Here is a 15,711-nt window from a genome sequence, read left to right as displayed (position 1 = left end):
ATAGTCAATATTGAACAAGAAAAAATAAATAATTACAGGGGCAGTTTGGTAAAACTAATCCCGTCCGAATCATCCACTGGAAAAACAGACATGCTGGGATAGTAATTACATAACCAACGTTCTATAGTAATACTAGCCCCGTGCGAATAGGACAACAACAAAATAAAACGTATACTGTATGACAGAGTGATAGACCATTTCGTCAACATGAAAGAGAGAAGACTGGCATTGGCGTTTCAACATGTTTTTCTATTTGCACGAATGCACACGTACACATGCACCCCCCCCACACACACACACACACACACACACACAGAAATCAGAACACTGGACAGCCACATCATATTTAGCTTAAGTTGATTGGACTAAATAGTTTTTGATAACTTTTAGTTGTCACTGTATTAGACTAAGCCGAAGTGATTTGATGATGTTGAAATGCTGAAGTTGAAATGGTACTAGTGGAATAGTGGAGGCAGCTACTGTTTTCTTTGCGACTTGAGGTAACTCTGCGGTTCTAAATCAATAGTGGTTTAGTGGTCTGAAAATGTTGGAAACATTAACTTGCTTGACCATGCTTTAGGTCATACAAATGTCTGTTACTGTACATGCAATCTGATTTGTGGACCGATGTTGCTATCCTGTTTTGTTATACAACAAAGGTGTGGTTGAATTTATTGTGCTACTGTGTCTTCTTATTGTCTCAGCCTTTAAGTCTATATATCACGGTCAGAAGGCATATGAATGAACAGGTCATAGAGCAAACAAAGCAATTATCACAACACACAGGTTGTAGTATGGCTTTTGAAACAATGACTATCCAATCTACTCATTACATTACTAAAGGTAGGCTATCTTACATAAGTCAGCAATTGCAGTGATGCATGGAATGCTTTATTATAAAGGTGCATTTTTATGCTGAAAATTAGCTTCCCCAAATTTAAAACTCACACGCTGCCTACAGTGCATTCAGAAAGTATTCAGACCCTTCTTTTTTCCACATGTTGTTACGTTACAGCCTTTTTATTAAATGTATTAAATAAAAATGATGTTTCTACAACTTAGTTGGAGTCCAGCTGTGGTAAATTCAATTGATTGGACATAATTTGGAAAGGCACACACCTGTCTATATAAGGTCCCACAGTTGACATTTGTCGTGACGTGACTATCATTAATCTGATGACTATTATTTATTTTATCAACTAACTATGTTTAATTCTTACTCTATTAAATTAATCATGTAACAATTAACTCATTAGAATATCTTTAGACTTAAACTCTAAAGATATACAGATATCTGTTACATCAATAACAGTCAAGTATTAATTATTACCTCATCAGTCTTATTCTGAATGTCGCATAATCCGTGCATCCACAAGAACCCTAGCCCTTTTGAATATTCAGTACTACACATATTGATTTCATCATTTATATATTAACTAACTAAATAATAACACAGAATACCATGCAAACTTACATGAGATAAAAGTCCCTAGTGGACTGACACGATATGATGGCTTGTTACACAATGGAAAGGGGGGTGGGGAAAGATAAAGAAAGAGAGAGACAAAGAGAGTCAACTTATAGTATATACAGTTGAAGTCGGAAGTTTACATTCACCTTAGCCAAATACATTTAAACTCAGTTTATCACAATTCCTGACATTTAATCCTAGTAAAAACGTCCTGTTTTAGGTCAGTTAGGATCACCAATTTATTTTAAGAATGTGAAATGTTAGAATAATAGCAGAGAGAATGATTTACTTCAGATTTTATTTATTTCTTCACATTCCCAGTGGGTCAGAAGTTTACATACACTCAATTACTATTTGATAGAATTGCCTTTAAATTGTTGAACTTGCGTCAAATGTTTCAGGTAGCCTTCTACAAGCTTCCCACAATAATTTGGATGAATTTTGGCCCATTTCTCCTGACAGAGCTGGTGTAACTGAGTCAGGTTTGTAGGCCTCCTTGCTCGCACATGCTTTTTCAGTTCTGCCCACAAATTTTCTATGGGATTGAGGTCAGGGCTTTGTGATGGCCACTCCAATAGCTTGACGTTGTTGTCCTTAACCACTCAACACAGAATAGCCGCATGTGCGCACTCCTTCGGAAATTATTTGGAGAAAATATCCTTTTTATTTTATTCAGCTGTGTTCAATCGTATTCTTCTCACTATAAAATATAAAATAACGCCACGGAAATTATGCTAAATTAACCTGTTAGGGCTAGGGGGCAGTATTGACACGGCTGGATAAAAAACATACCCGATTTAATCTGGTTACCACTCCTACCCAGTAACTAGAATATGCATATACTTATTACATATGGATAGAAAACACCCAAAATTTTCTAAAACTGTTTGAATGGTGTCTGTGAGTATAACAGAACTCAAATGGCAGGTCAAAACCTGAGAGATTCCTTTACAGGAAGTGGCCTGTCTGACCATTTGTTGAACTTCTTTTCCATCTCTATCATTTACTAAGGATCTCTGCTCTAACGTGACACTTCCCACGTCGTCCATAGGCGCTCAGAGCCCGGGAAAAAACAGAATGTCGTCATTCCAGCCCCAGGCTGAAACACATTATCGCCTTTCTCAAGTGGCCGATCAAGGGACACTGGGCTTATGCGCGTGACCCCGACCGCTTCCGCCTTTGGGATTTTTTCCTCTGTTTGCCGAAAAGGAGATTCCCTGTCGGAATATTATCGCTTTTCTACGAGAAAAATGTCGTAAAAATTGATTTTAAACAGCGGTTGACATGCTTCGAAGTACGGTAATGGAATATTTAGAATTTTATTGTCACGAATTGCGCCATGCGCGCGACACTTCTTTACTATTTCGGATAGTGTCTGGAACGCACGAACAAAACGCCGCTATTCGGATATAACGATGGATTATTTTGGACCAAACCAACATTTGTTATTGAAGTAGCAGTCCTGGGTGTGCATTCTGACGAAGACAACAAAAGGTAATCAAACTTTTATAATATTAAATATGATTATGGTGAGTGCTAAACTTGCCGGGTGTCTAAATAGCGAGCCCGTGATGCCTGGGCTATGTACTTAGAATATTGCAAAATGTGCTTTCACCAAAAAGCTATTTTAAAATCGGACATATCGAGTGCATAGAGGAGGTCTGTATCTATAATTCTTAAAATAATTGTTATGCTTTTTGTGAACGTTTATCGTGAGTAATTTAGTAAAATGTTAGCGAATTCCCCGGAAGTTTGCGGGGGGTATGCTAGTTCTGAACGTCACATGCTAATGTAAAAAGCTGGTTTTTGATATAAATATGAACTTGATTGAACAAAACATGCATGTATTGTATAACATAATGTCCTAGGGTTGTCATCTGATGAAGATCATCAAAGGTGAGTGCTGCATTTAGCTGTCTTCTGGGTTTTGGTGACATTATATGCTGGCTTGAAAAATGGGTGTCTGATTATTTCTGGCTTGGTACTCTGCTGACATAATCTAATGTTTTGCTTTCGTTGTAAAGCCTTTTTGAAATCGGACAGTGTGGTTAGATTAACGAGAGTCTTGTCTTTAAATGGCTGTAAAATAGTCATATGTTTGAGAAATTGAAGTAATAGGATTTTTAAGGTTTTGAAAATCGCGCCACAGGCTGGCAGTGGCTGTTACGTAGGTGGGACGCAAGCGTCCCACCTAGCCCATAGAGGTTAACTAGTGTAGCCCACAGCCAGATGGCATAGCCAGATCAGGGTGTAACATAAGGACAACTCAGAATATGCTATTCTGTTCTTCTGAAGTAGGCTACATTTTCTTCATATCATGTTTCCTTAGAACTGCCTAAAATAAATAATTGATTTATTGTGATGGTGTAGACTATATTAAATGTAATTGTTAGACTTTTTAAAATGTTGACGTTCCAAAGGTCTGCATCAGTGACTTGTAGGCTATGTGGAAGCCAGGAGATGCTAAATGTATTTATGTTAAGTAATGGTAACCGGCAGTTATTTGCATGACAATCACTGGCTTGCCATGCATGAAAATGGCATAACAGGTTGGTCGAGGTAATTTGTATAGTGACTATGCATACAGTAGATAATAAACAGGGAGTAGCAGCAGTGTAAAAAAAAACAAAAAACAATTTCAATAGTTTGAGTGGCCATTTGATTAACTGTTCAGCAGTCTTTTGGCTCTGGGGTAGAAGCTGTTAAAGAGCCTTTTGGTCCTAGACTTGGCGCTTCGGTGCCGCTTGCCGTGCAGTAGCAGAGAGAACAGTCTATGACTTGGGTAACTGGAGTCTTTGACCATTTTTTGGGCCTTCCTTTGACACCGCCTAGTATATAGGTCCTGGATGTCAGGAAGCTTGGCCCCCAGTGATGTACTGGGCCGTACACACTATCCTCTGTAGAGCCTTTTCCTATAGTCCATGATCAGCTCCTTTGTCTTGCTCACATTGAGGGAGAGATTGTTGTCCTGGCACCACACAGCCAGGTCTCTGACCTCCTTCCTATAGGCTGTCTCATTGTTGTCGGTGATCAGGCCTACCACTGTTGTGTCGTCAGCAAACGTAATAATGGTGCTGGAGTCGTGCTTGGCCACGCAGTCGTGGGTGAACAGGGAGTACAGGAGGGGACTTAGCAGGCACCCCTGAGGGGCCCCAGTGTTGAGTATCAGCGTGGTAGATGTGTTGTTGCCTACACTTACCACCTTGGGGGCGCCCCGTCAGGATGACCAGGATCCAGTGGCAGAGGGAGGTGTTTAGAATCCCACAACAGAGTACAGTTATTGCATTTTACAAGAACGGATGATAACTTCTGAAAACCTCCTATAATATGCTTTGTTATTCCATAATTTATAAGCAATATCTCATAGCTCTGCACATCCAGACTAGTTAAGTACAGAAAGAGATACAGGGAATACATAATTACCATGATTACGTACCAAATGGCACTATTCCCTATGGGCCCTGGTCAAAAGTAGTGCACTATAGAAATAAGATGTAATTTGGGACAAAGTCAATGCAGAGCTTCCAGAGGCGATTCTCTCTGCTGTTCAGGTTCCTCCCCTCACCACTCCGCATTATCCATATTGATTTGGCTGGGTTTTATTAAGGTAGGTCTGCTGTGTGGAGAGGAAACCCCTAAAAGAGACCAGGAATCAGCCGCATGTTGCAGCTGCAGTGTGTGTGTGTCTCAGTGTGTGTCATGTCACATACTGAACATATATCACATCTGTCCAAACAGTTTATTCCTAATTCATTCCATGTGCAAATGGCTGAATAACAACGTGGCTAGCTTCCAACACTCCTAATGATACTATTAGCACACCACTAATGTATTCACAGCCATAAAGAACTCATCTGTTGTATGGTGCATGAACGTTTTACCATGCCAGCCACGTACGTAAGTCTCTCTCTCTCTCTCTCTCTCTCTCTCTCTCTCTCTCTCTCGCTCTCTCTCTCTCTCTCTCTCTCTCTGCCTCCATCAGTTCATCACTCCCTCCATCACTCCATCATTCTCTCCCTTCCTCCCTCCCTGAGTGAGCCAGTGTGGGATCGTGCCTGAGGCCATGGCACCTGTTTCTGAGTATGACAGGGGAGAAGTGCCCCAATCAGAACCGTCCATTTTCAGCTATTTATCTGGATCAAGAAGACTCTGGTCCCATTGTGCATTGCTGTGTATTCTAGCACATATTTGCCAGTTTTGTATCTGTTTTGTTACTTATGATCTACCTATCAACTGTAGAATGATGCCATTAAAATCATCGTAACCTAGCAGGTAGTAAGGATTCTATGAAAGAAGCAATGAGCCAACAAAGTGTCTATTTGGAACTGTGCTTCACTGCAGCTTTCTGAGTTCACTGTGTTCAATAGAAAAACAATGGGGAATGGTGGACATCCTTCTTAGACAGAAGAGGCTATACCGCTTTAACCCCTGTAGGTAAAGGTAATGGATACAAACTACATTAGCACAGCGGCCTTCCATAAATATATGATGGAAAGGGTTTGTCCATTACGAGGATGATGGTCATTATTCAGACAGAAGTAACAGGAATGAGAACACAAATGCGCTTTTATCTGCATTGTGACATTTGTGAAATAGAGGAGCACTTGTCTGGTCTTGCTCAATGTCTGGTCTGTGGAGGAACGGGACATCTGTCTGCCAGTGGGCACTGGCTATATGAGGATAGATAGGCAGGGAAGCATTTACACAGATGGGTCATACACATTACCAAAGGGAGCTGACTTAAAGGGAGAAATGTGTAGCATAATATCAGCTGTTTTCTAGATTTCAAAACGCATTATTCACTGTCCATATCATCTGCCCTTAAAACATAATTAATAATAATGGTCTAATACATATCTTAGAGATGCATATTATTTGGTAATATTTTACCATGTCGCTACTTTGACATATTCTAATGAGACCATGCTGACTATTAGTCTGTGTACCAGTCTCTTTAGCTAACATTCCACTCCTTGCCTTTCCTTGTCATTACCAAAGAGACACCATAGACACACTACAATTTGCATACCGCCCAAACAGATCCATGGACTACAGAATTGCTATCGCAGTGTATACTGCCCTATCCCATCTGGACAAGAGGAATACCTATGTAAGACACTAGTGGTTCTGGGGGGGGGGGGGCAGTTCCCCTGTGACAACAATTTTGAAACCCCCTTGTGGCCCCCCTAAATGTGGAGTATGAAATAATTTTTACATAACAAATTTTTGCTATCGTTCTTTTTTTACATCCGTTATTAGACAGTGGCAGGGATGATGATTATGAACATGGTCTTTTGCCTGCTGATGCCTGCAATGCAGTGAAGAAAACGCTATGACAACAATAATGTCTAATGTAACTGGCCCCTCTAACAGTACAACTGGCCCTAGCTTGGCCCCCCCCAGTTGAAATGGTCTAGAACCGCCACTGATGTAAGAATGCTGTTCATCAACTTCCGCTCAGCCTTCAACACCATAGTGCCCTCCAACCTCATCACTAAGCCCTGGGTCTGAACTCTGCCCTGTGCAACTGGGTCCAGGACTTCCTGAGCGACAGTTAAGGTATGCAACGATACCTCTGCCGTGCTGATCCTCAACACGGGTGCCCGTGCTCAGCCCCCTTCTGTACTCACTGTTCACCCATGACCGCGTGGCTCCAACACAAATCATCAAGTTTGCTGACAACACAACAGTGGTAGGCCTGATTATCAAAGTGGTGCCAGGAAAATAACTTCTCCCCCAACATCAACTAAATAAAGGAGATGATCATGGACTTCAGGAGACAGCAGAGAGAGCAGGCCCTCATCCACATCAACGGGCCGCAGTGTAGAGTGAAAAGCTTCGAGTTCCTCGGCATGGACATTACTGACAACCTGAAATGGTCCATTCACACAGACAGTGTGGTTAAGAAGGCACAACAGCGCCTCTACTGAAGAAATTCAGCTTGGCCCTTAAGACCCTCATGAACTTCTATAGATGCACCATTGAGAGCATCCTGTCGGGCTGTATCGCCGCCTGGTACGGCAACTGCACAATCTACAACTGCAGGGCTCTCCAGAGGATGGTGTGGTCAGCCCAACGCATCACCGGGGGTACACTGCCTGCCCTCCAGGACATCTAAAGCACCCGGTGTAACTAGAAGGCCAAGAAGATCATCAAGGAACTTATCCTCCTGAGTCATGGCCTTTTCACCCCGCTACCATCTAGAAGGTGGCTACAGTACAGATGCATCAAAGCTGGGACCGAGAGACTGAAAAACAAATTCTATCTCCAGGCATCACACTGTTAAACAGTCACCACTAGCCGGCCTCCGCCCAGTACCCTGTTCTGAGCCTTAGTCACTGTTACTAGCCAGCTATCACCCGGTACTTTACCCTGCACCTTAGAGACTGTTGCCCTATGTACATAGTCATCAATCACTCAATCAAATGTATTCATGAAGCCCTTCTTACATCAGCTGATGTCACAAAGTGCTGTACAGAAACCCAGCCTAAAACCCCAAACAGCAAGCAATGCAGGTGTAGAAGCACAGTGGCTAGGAAAAACTCCCTAGAAAGGCCAGAACCTAGGAAGAAACCTAGAGAGGAACCAGGCTATGAGGGGTGGCCAGTCCTCTTTTGGCTGTGCCGGGTGGAGATTATAACAGAACATGGCCAAGATGTTCAAATGTTCATAGATGACCAGCAGGGTCAAATAATAATAATCACAGTGGTTGTCGAGGGTGCAACAGGTCAGCACCTCAGGAGTAAATGTCAATTGGCTTTTCATAGACGATCATTCAGAGTATCTCTGCCGCTCCTGCTGTCTCTAGGGAGTTGAAAACAGCAGGTCTGGGACAGGTAGCACGTCCGGTGAACAGGCCAGGGTTCCATAGCCGCAGGCAGAACAGTTGAAACTGGAGCAGCAGCACGGCTAGGTGGACTGGGGACAGCAAGGAGTCGTCAGGCCAGGTAGTCCTGAGTCATGGTCCTAGGGCTCAGGTCCTCTGAGAGAGAAAGAAAGAAAGAAAGAAAGAAAGAAAGAAAGAAAGAAAGAAAGAAAGAAAGAAAGAGAGAAAAAGAGAGAAAAAGAGAGAGAATGTTTACAGTGTAAACAGTGTTTAGAGTACATACTATTTTACCCACTTCATATGTAAAGTAAAGACACTGTAAAGTCCATAGAGAATAAGAACACCTCCTCCCAGCTGCCCACTGCACTGAGGATAAGAAACTCTGTCACCACCGATAAATCCACTATAATTGAGAATTTCAATAAGCATTTTTTTACTGCGGGCCATGTTTTCCACCTGGCTACCCCTACCGCGGTCAACAGAACTGCACCCCCCACAGCTACTCACCCAAGCCTTCCCCATTTCTCCATCTCCCAAATCCAGTCAGCTGATGTTCTGAAAGAGCTGCAAAATCTGGACCCCTACAAATCAGCCGGGCTAGACAATCTGGACCCTTTCTTTATAAAATTATCTGCCGAAATTGTTGCAACCCCTATTACTAGCCTGTTCAACCTCTCTTTCGTGTCGTCTGAGATTCCCAAAGATTGGAAAGCAGCTGCGGTCATCCCCCTCTTCAAAGAGGGGGACACTCTTGACCCAAACTACTACAGACCTATATCTATATATCTCTCCACCCTCTCCGTTGGGCATCTCCGGCGCAGCCCACGCTTGGATTGCGTCCTACCTGACAGGTCGCTCCTACCAGGTGGCGTGGCGAGAATCTGTCTCCGCACCATGCGCTCTCACCACTGGTGTCCCCCAGGGCTCTGTTCTAGGCCATCTCCTATTCTCGCTATACACCAAGTCACTTGGCTCTGTCATATCCTCACATGGTCTCTCCTATCATTGCTATGCTGACGACACACAATTAATCTTCTCCTTTCCCCCTTCTGATAACCAGGTGGCGAATCACATCTCTGCATGTCTGTCAGACATATCAGTGTGGATGACGGATCACCACCTCAAGCTGAACCTCGGCAAGACGGAGCTGCTCTTCCTCCCGGGGAAGGACTGCCCGTTCCATGATCTCGCCATCACGGTTGACAACTCCCTTGTGTCCTCCTCCCAGAGTTCTAAGAACCTTGGCGTGATCCTGGACAACACCCTGTCGTTCTCCACTAACATCAAGGCGGTGACCCGATCCTGTAGGTTCATGCTCTACAACATTCGTAGAGTACGACCCTGCCTCACACAGGAAGCGGCGCAGGTCCTAATCCAGGCACTTGTCATCTCCCGTCTGGATTACTGCAACTCGCTGTTGGCTGGGCTCCCTGCCTGTGCCATTAAACCCCTACAACTCATCCAGAACGCCGCAGCCCGTCTGGTGTTCAACCTTCCCAAGTTCTCTCACGTCACCCCGCTCCTCCGCTCTCTCCACTGGCTTCCAGTTGAAGCTCGCATCCGCTACAAGACCATGGTGATTGCCTACGGAGCTGTGAAGGGAACGGCACCTCCATACCTTCAGGCTCTGATTAGGCCCTACACCCAAACAAGGGCACTGCGTTCATCCACCTCTGGCCTGCTGGCCCCCCTACCTCTGAGGAAGCACAGTTCCCGCTCAGCCCAGTCAAAACTGTTCGCTGCTCTGGCACCCCAATGGTGGAACAAGCTCCCTCACGACGCCAGGACAGCGGAGTCAATCACCACCTTCCGGAGACACCTGAAACCCCACCTCTTTAAGGAATACCTAGGATAGGATAAAGTAATCCTTCTAACCCCCCCCTTAAAAGATTTAGATGCACTATTGTAAAGTGGTTGTTCCACTGGATATCATAAGGTGAATGCACCAATTTGTAAGTCGCTCTGGATAAGAGCGTCTGCTAAATGACTTAAATGTAAATGTAATGTAATGTAATCTATCCTACCCTGTCTTTCTAAGGTCTTCAAAAGCCAAGTAAACAAACAGATTACCGACCATTTCGAATCCCACCGCACCTTCTCCGCTATGCAATCTGGTTTCAGAGCTGGTCATGGGTGCACCTCAGCCACGCTCAAGGTCCTAAACGATATCGTAACCGCCATCGATAAGAAACAATACTGTGCTGCCGTATTCATTGACCTGGCCAAGGCTTTCGACTCTGTCAATCACCACATCCTCATCGGCAGACTCAATAGCCTTGGTTTCTCAAATGATTGCCTCGCCTGGTTCACCAACTACTTCTCTGATAGAGCTCAATGTGTCAAATTGGAGGGCCTGTTGTCCAGGCCTGTGGCAGTCTCTATGGGGGTGCCACAGGGTTCAATTCTTGGGCCAATTATTTTCTCTGTATACATCAATGATGTCGCTCTTGCTGCTGGTGATCCACCTCTACGCAGACGATACCATTCTGTATACTTCTGGCCCTTCTTTGGACACTGTGTTAACAATCCTCCAGACGAGCTTCAATGCCATACAACTCTCCTTCCGTGGCCTCCAACTGCTCTTAAATCCAAGTAAAACTAAATGCATTCAGTTCTGACTTAGAATATGTGGACAACTACAAATACCTAGGTGTCTGGTTAGACTGTAAACTCTCCTTCCAGACTCACATCAAACATCTCCAATCCAAAGTTAAATCTAGAATTGGCTACTTATTTCGCAACAAAGCATCCTTCACTCATGCTGCCAAACATACCCTCGTAAAACTTACCATCCTACCGATCCTCGACTTCGGCGATGTCATTTACAAAATAGCCTCTAATACCCTACTCAATAAACTGGATGCAGTCTATCACAGTGCCATCCGTTTTGTCACCAGAGCCCCATATACTACCCACCACTGCGACCTGTACGCTCTCGTTGGCTGACCCTCGCTTCATACTCGTCGCCAAACCCACTGGCTCCAGGTCATCTACAAGACCCTGCTAGGTAAAGTCCCCCCTTATCTCAGCTCACTGGTCACCATAGCAGCACCCACCTGTAGCACGCGCTCCAGCAGGTATATCTCTCTGGTCACCCCCAAAGCCAATTCCTCCTTTGGCCGTCTCTCCTTCCAGTTCTCTGCTGCCAATGACTGGAACGAACTACAAAAAGCTCTGAAACTGGAAACACTTATCTCACTCACTAGCTTTAAGCACCAGCTGTCAGAGCAGCTCACAGATCACTGCACCTGTACATAGCCCATCTATAATTTAGCCTAAACAACTATCTCTTCCCCTACTGTATTTATTTATTTATTTTGCTCCTTTGCACCCCATTATTTCTATTTCTACTTTGCACTTTCTTCCACTACAAATCTACCATTCCAGTGTTTTACTTGCTATATTGTATTTACTTTGCCACCATGGACTTTTTTGCCTTTACCTCCCTTATCTCACCTCATTTGCTCACATTGTATATAGACTTATTTTTCTACTGTATTATTGACTGTATGTTTGTTTTACTCCATGTGTAACTCTGTGTTGTTGTATGTGCCAAACTGCTTTGCTTTATCTTGGCCAGGTCGCAATTGTAAATGAGAACTTGTTCTCAACTTGCCTATCTGGTTAAATAAAGGTGAAAAAAAATTAAGAAAAATGTAACATATATATTGTGTATTCTATTCAAGGCTCATCCTATATATCTACTTCTGTAAACACCTTTTCTATTCATATACTGCCCATACTGTCTATACACACCATTATATACATATACACAGTATATATTCTGGACTCTGACGTCGCTCAATCTGATATTTCTTAATATCTTCCTTTTTATGTTCGGGACTGTGTGTATTGTTTTCTAATGTTAAGTATTACTGCACTGTTGGAGCTACAAACATAAGCATTTCACTGGACCTGCTATAACATCTGAAAAATATGTGTACGCAACCAACAACATTTGATTTGATTTGATTTGGCCTTTAGGCAAACTCAATGTTTAATATGCAATGGATTTATAGTTACTCATTGGTTGTTGGAATTAACATTAATATTTTCGATGACATGTGTAGCCTCGATAATAGAATAAAATGTACAACAAAGTCAAAAACAAATATGTAGCTGTTAGCTAGGCAAGTTGTTGTTATTTTGAGGCTTAAAATCAAAACTAAGATGTTTTGTGGTTGGAATTGCCGTATATATTTAGTTTGATAATTTAGATACTTTTGACAGACTTGTTTCCACTGGACAACCAAAAAATGGTTGCTTAGCAACCGGACACCAAACTGTTCTATGGAGAAAAAAAGTGATTGAGTTCCAATATTTGCATAATCGGTGTGATTGGAGGATAGCTGTGAGGGTGATCGAATTAGAATGAAATCCTATGTTCTCCTTGAGCTCATTGATGATAGAATGTTCATATTTGAAGATAAAGGCCAGTCTCTTCAGGTAGTATGGTCAATTCAGTGCCCCACATCATAATAGTGAAGTGAAGTGCCTGTCTCTAGTATGTCTCCAGTAGGCCTATGTCCTGAGATTTAGCTGTGAAAGCTGGACAGGCAGCTCAGACAGTGGACAGCTTAACCCTGGTAATTCTCCCCAGGGACAAAAACGGTTGAGATAAGAGGAATAAGAGGAATGAGGATATGTTGGCTCCATCCTAAATGGCACCCTATTCCATATGGGCCCTGGTCACAAGTAGTGCACTATGTAGGGCATATGGTGCCATTTAGGATGCAGAAAAGTCACTGTGAGAAGCTTATGCTATGAAGGAACTGATGTTTTTATAAGTGCCTCCTCCTTTCCCCTGTCAAACACACTGCAAAGAGGCTTAGAGCTATTGTTAAACGTTACACTTCAAAATTCTAGTAGAAAGGATGGAGAACTGTGTCATAATCTTCAGTGAGTCTAGTAGTGTCACACAGCTTGATGTACAATGATGTCCAACTCTTCTCTCACTGCCACTGTTTGTTTGTAAGTGTGAGAGGATCGAATGGCACTGGAGGGAATAGAGGCTTTACGGGTTCCTGACCAATTGTGCTAGTTTGTGTATTTTTTTGTTTTGATCTTAACCTTTTTTGTATGAGGACTTCAGTGAGTTGGAAGCGAAAGACATATTGATTAGCCCGGACCAGGCCAAAATCCCCTACACTCAAAGAAGGAGAAGATGGCGCTATAGAGGCCGATATGTGGGATACCTGATGAGACTACGCCTTTACGAACATGAAAAAACTGGAGACTATCCAATCAACATGATCTGAAGAACTGTAATATCCTATGTTTCTATGAGTCATGGCTGAACAAGGACATGGTAAATATAAATCTAGCTGGTTTTTCACTACATCGGCAGGACAGAACGGCAGTGTTGGGGAAGCTCAGGGGAGGGTGTGTGTGTCTCTTTGTTAACAACAGCTGGTGTGCAATCTCTAATATTAAAACCTCTTGGGGCTAGGTGGGATGCTAGCGTGCCACCCGTGGTGCACTCCATCAACAGCAGGTGCATTTCAAGAGCGGCAAATTTGAATCCAAATAAATGTCAAAATTCAAATTTTTCAAAAATACAACTATGTTACACCATTTGAAAGATAAACATCTCCTTAATCTAACCACGTTTTACGATTTCAAAAAGGTTTTACGGCGAAAGCATAAATTTAGAGTATGTTAGGACAGTACATTTACAAGAGTTGTGTGTAATGTTTTGTCAAGTCAAAGACAGGGTCACCAAAACCATAAAACCAGCTAAAATGATGCACTAACCTTTTACAATCTCCATCAGATGACACTCCTAGGACATTATGTTAGACAATGCATGCATTTTTAGTTCTATCAAGTTCATATTTATATACAAAAACAGCGTTTTACTATGGCATTGATGTTGAGGAAATCGTTTCCCTCCAATAACCGGCAGTCAAGTCAGCGTCAGAAATTAAATAATTAAAATTAGAAAACATTGGTAAAATATTATATTGTCATTTAAAGAATTATAGATTTACATCTCTTGAACGCAATCAACTTGCCAGATTTAAAAATAACCTTACTGGGAAATCACACTTTGCAATAATCTGAGCACTGCGACCAGAAAAATACGCGTTGCGATACAGACTAGACGTCATGTTGGGGAGATCTAAAATCGAAAATACTATGTAAATAATCCATTACCTTTGATTCTCTTCATCAGATGTCACTTCCAGGTATCACAGGTCCATAACGAATGTAGTTTTGTTCAAAAAAGCTCATCATTTATGTCCAAAAATCTCCGTCTCGTTAGCACATGATGTAAGCCAGCCGGACTTCTCGTCATGAACGAGGGGAAAAAATATATTTCCGTTCGTTCAAACATGTCAAACGTTGTATAGCATAAATCATTAGGGCCTTTTTTAACCAGAACATGAATAATATTCAAGGTGGACGAATGCATACTCTTTTATAACGTATTGGAACGAGGGTACCCAACATGAAGTAGCGCGCCAGGTGTCTAATGGGACATCACCGTTCCATGGCTCTTGTTCGGTCAGATCTCCCTCCAGAAGACTCAAAACACTTTGTAAAGGCTGGTGACATCTAGTGGAAGCAATAGGAAGTGCCAAAATATTCCTAAACCCCTGTGTTTTTCAATGGGATAGGTTTAAAGTCAATACAACACATCAGGTATCCACTTCCTGTCAGAAAATGTCTCAGGGTTTTGCCTGCCAAATGAGTTCTGTTATACTCACAGACACCATTCAAACAGTTTTGGAAACTTTAGAGTGTTTTCTATCCATATATAATAAGTATATGCATATTCTAGTTACTGGGTAGGATTAGTAACCAGATTAAATCGGGTAAAAATTTTTTATCCAGACGTGCAAATGCTGCCCCCTAGACCCAACAGGTTAAAGGAGTCTCGAGGTTCTGCTCGCTTGAGGTTCAATACCTTATGATGAGCTGTAGACCGTATTATTTATGAAGAGAGTTTGCATAGTTATTTTCGAAGCTGTCTATTTACCACCACAAACCGAAGCTGACACTAAGACCGCACTCAACGAACTGTATAGGGCAATAAGCAAACAAGTCACTAGTGGTCGGTGACTAATGCAGGAAAACTAAAAAACGTTTTACCAAATTTCTTCCAGCATGTCAACTGCGCAACGAGAGGCACATTTTTTTTCTTCATTATTTCCTCTACAAACAGAGAAGCATACAAAGCTCTCCTTCACTGTCCATTTGATGATGTCTTCACCAGAGTGGCTGTACGTATGTACATATCCCAACCACAAGCCATGGATTACAGGCAACATCTGCCGCTTTCAAGGAGCGGGACACAAATCCGGACGCTTAGAAGAAATCCCACTACGTCCTACGACGAACTATCAAACAGGGAAAGCATCATTACAGGACCAAGATCGAATTCTACTACACCAGCTCTGACGCTGGTCAG

The sequence above is a fragment of the Salmo salar genome, chromosome ssa25 (genome assembly GCF_905237065.1).
Source record: "Salmo salar chromosome ssa25, Ssal_v3.1, whole genome shotgun sequence".
In the NCBI taxonomy this organism is placed as follows: domain Eukaryota; kingdom Metazoa; phylum Chordata; class Actinopteri; order Salmoniformes; family Salmonidae; genus Salmo; species Salmo salar.
This window is presented reverse-complemented; position numbering follows the sequence as displayed.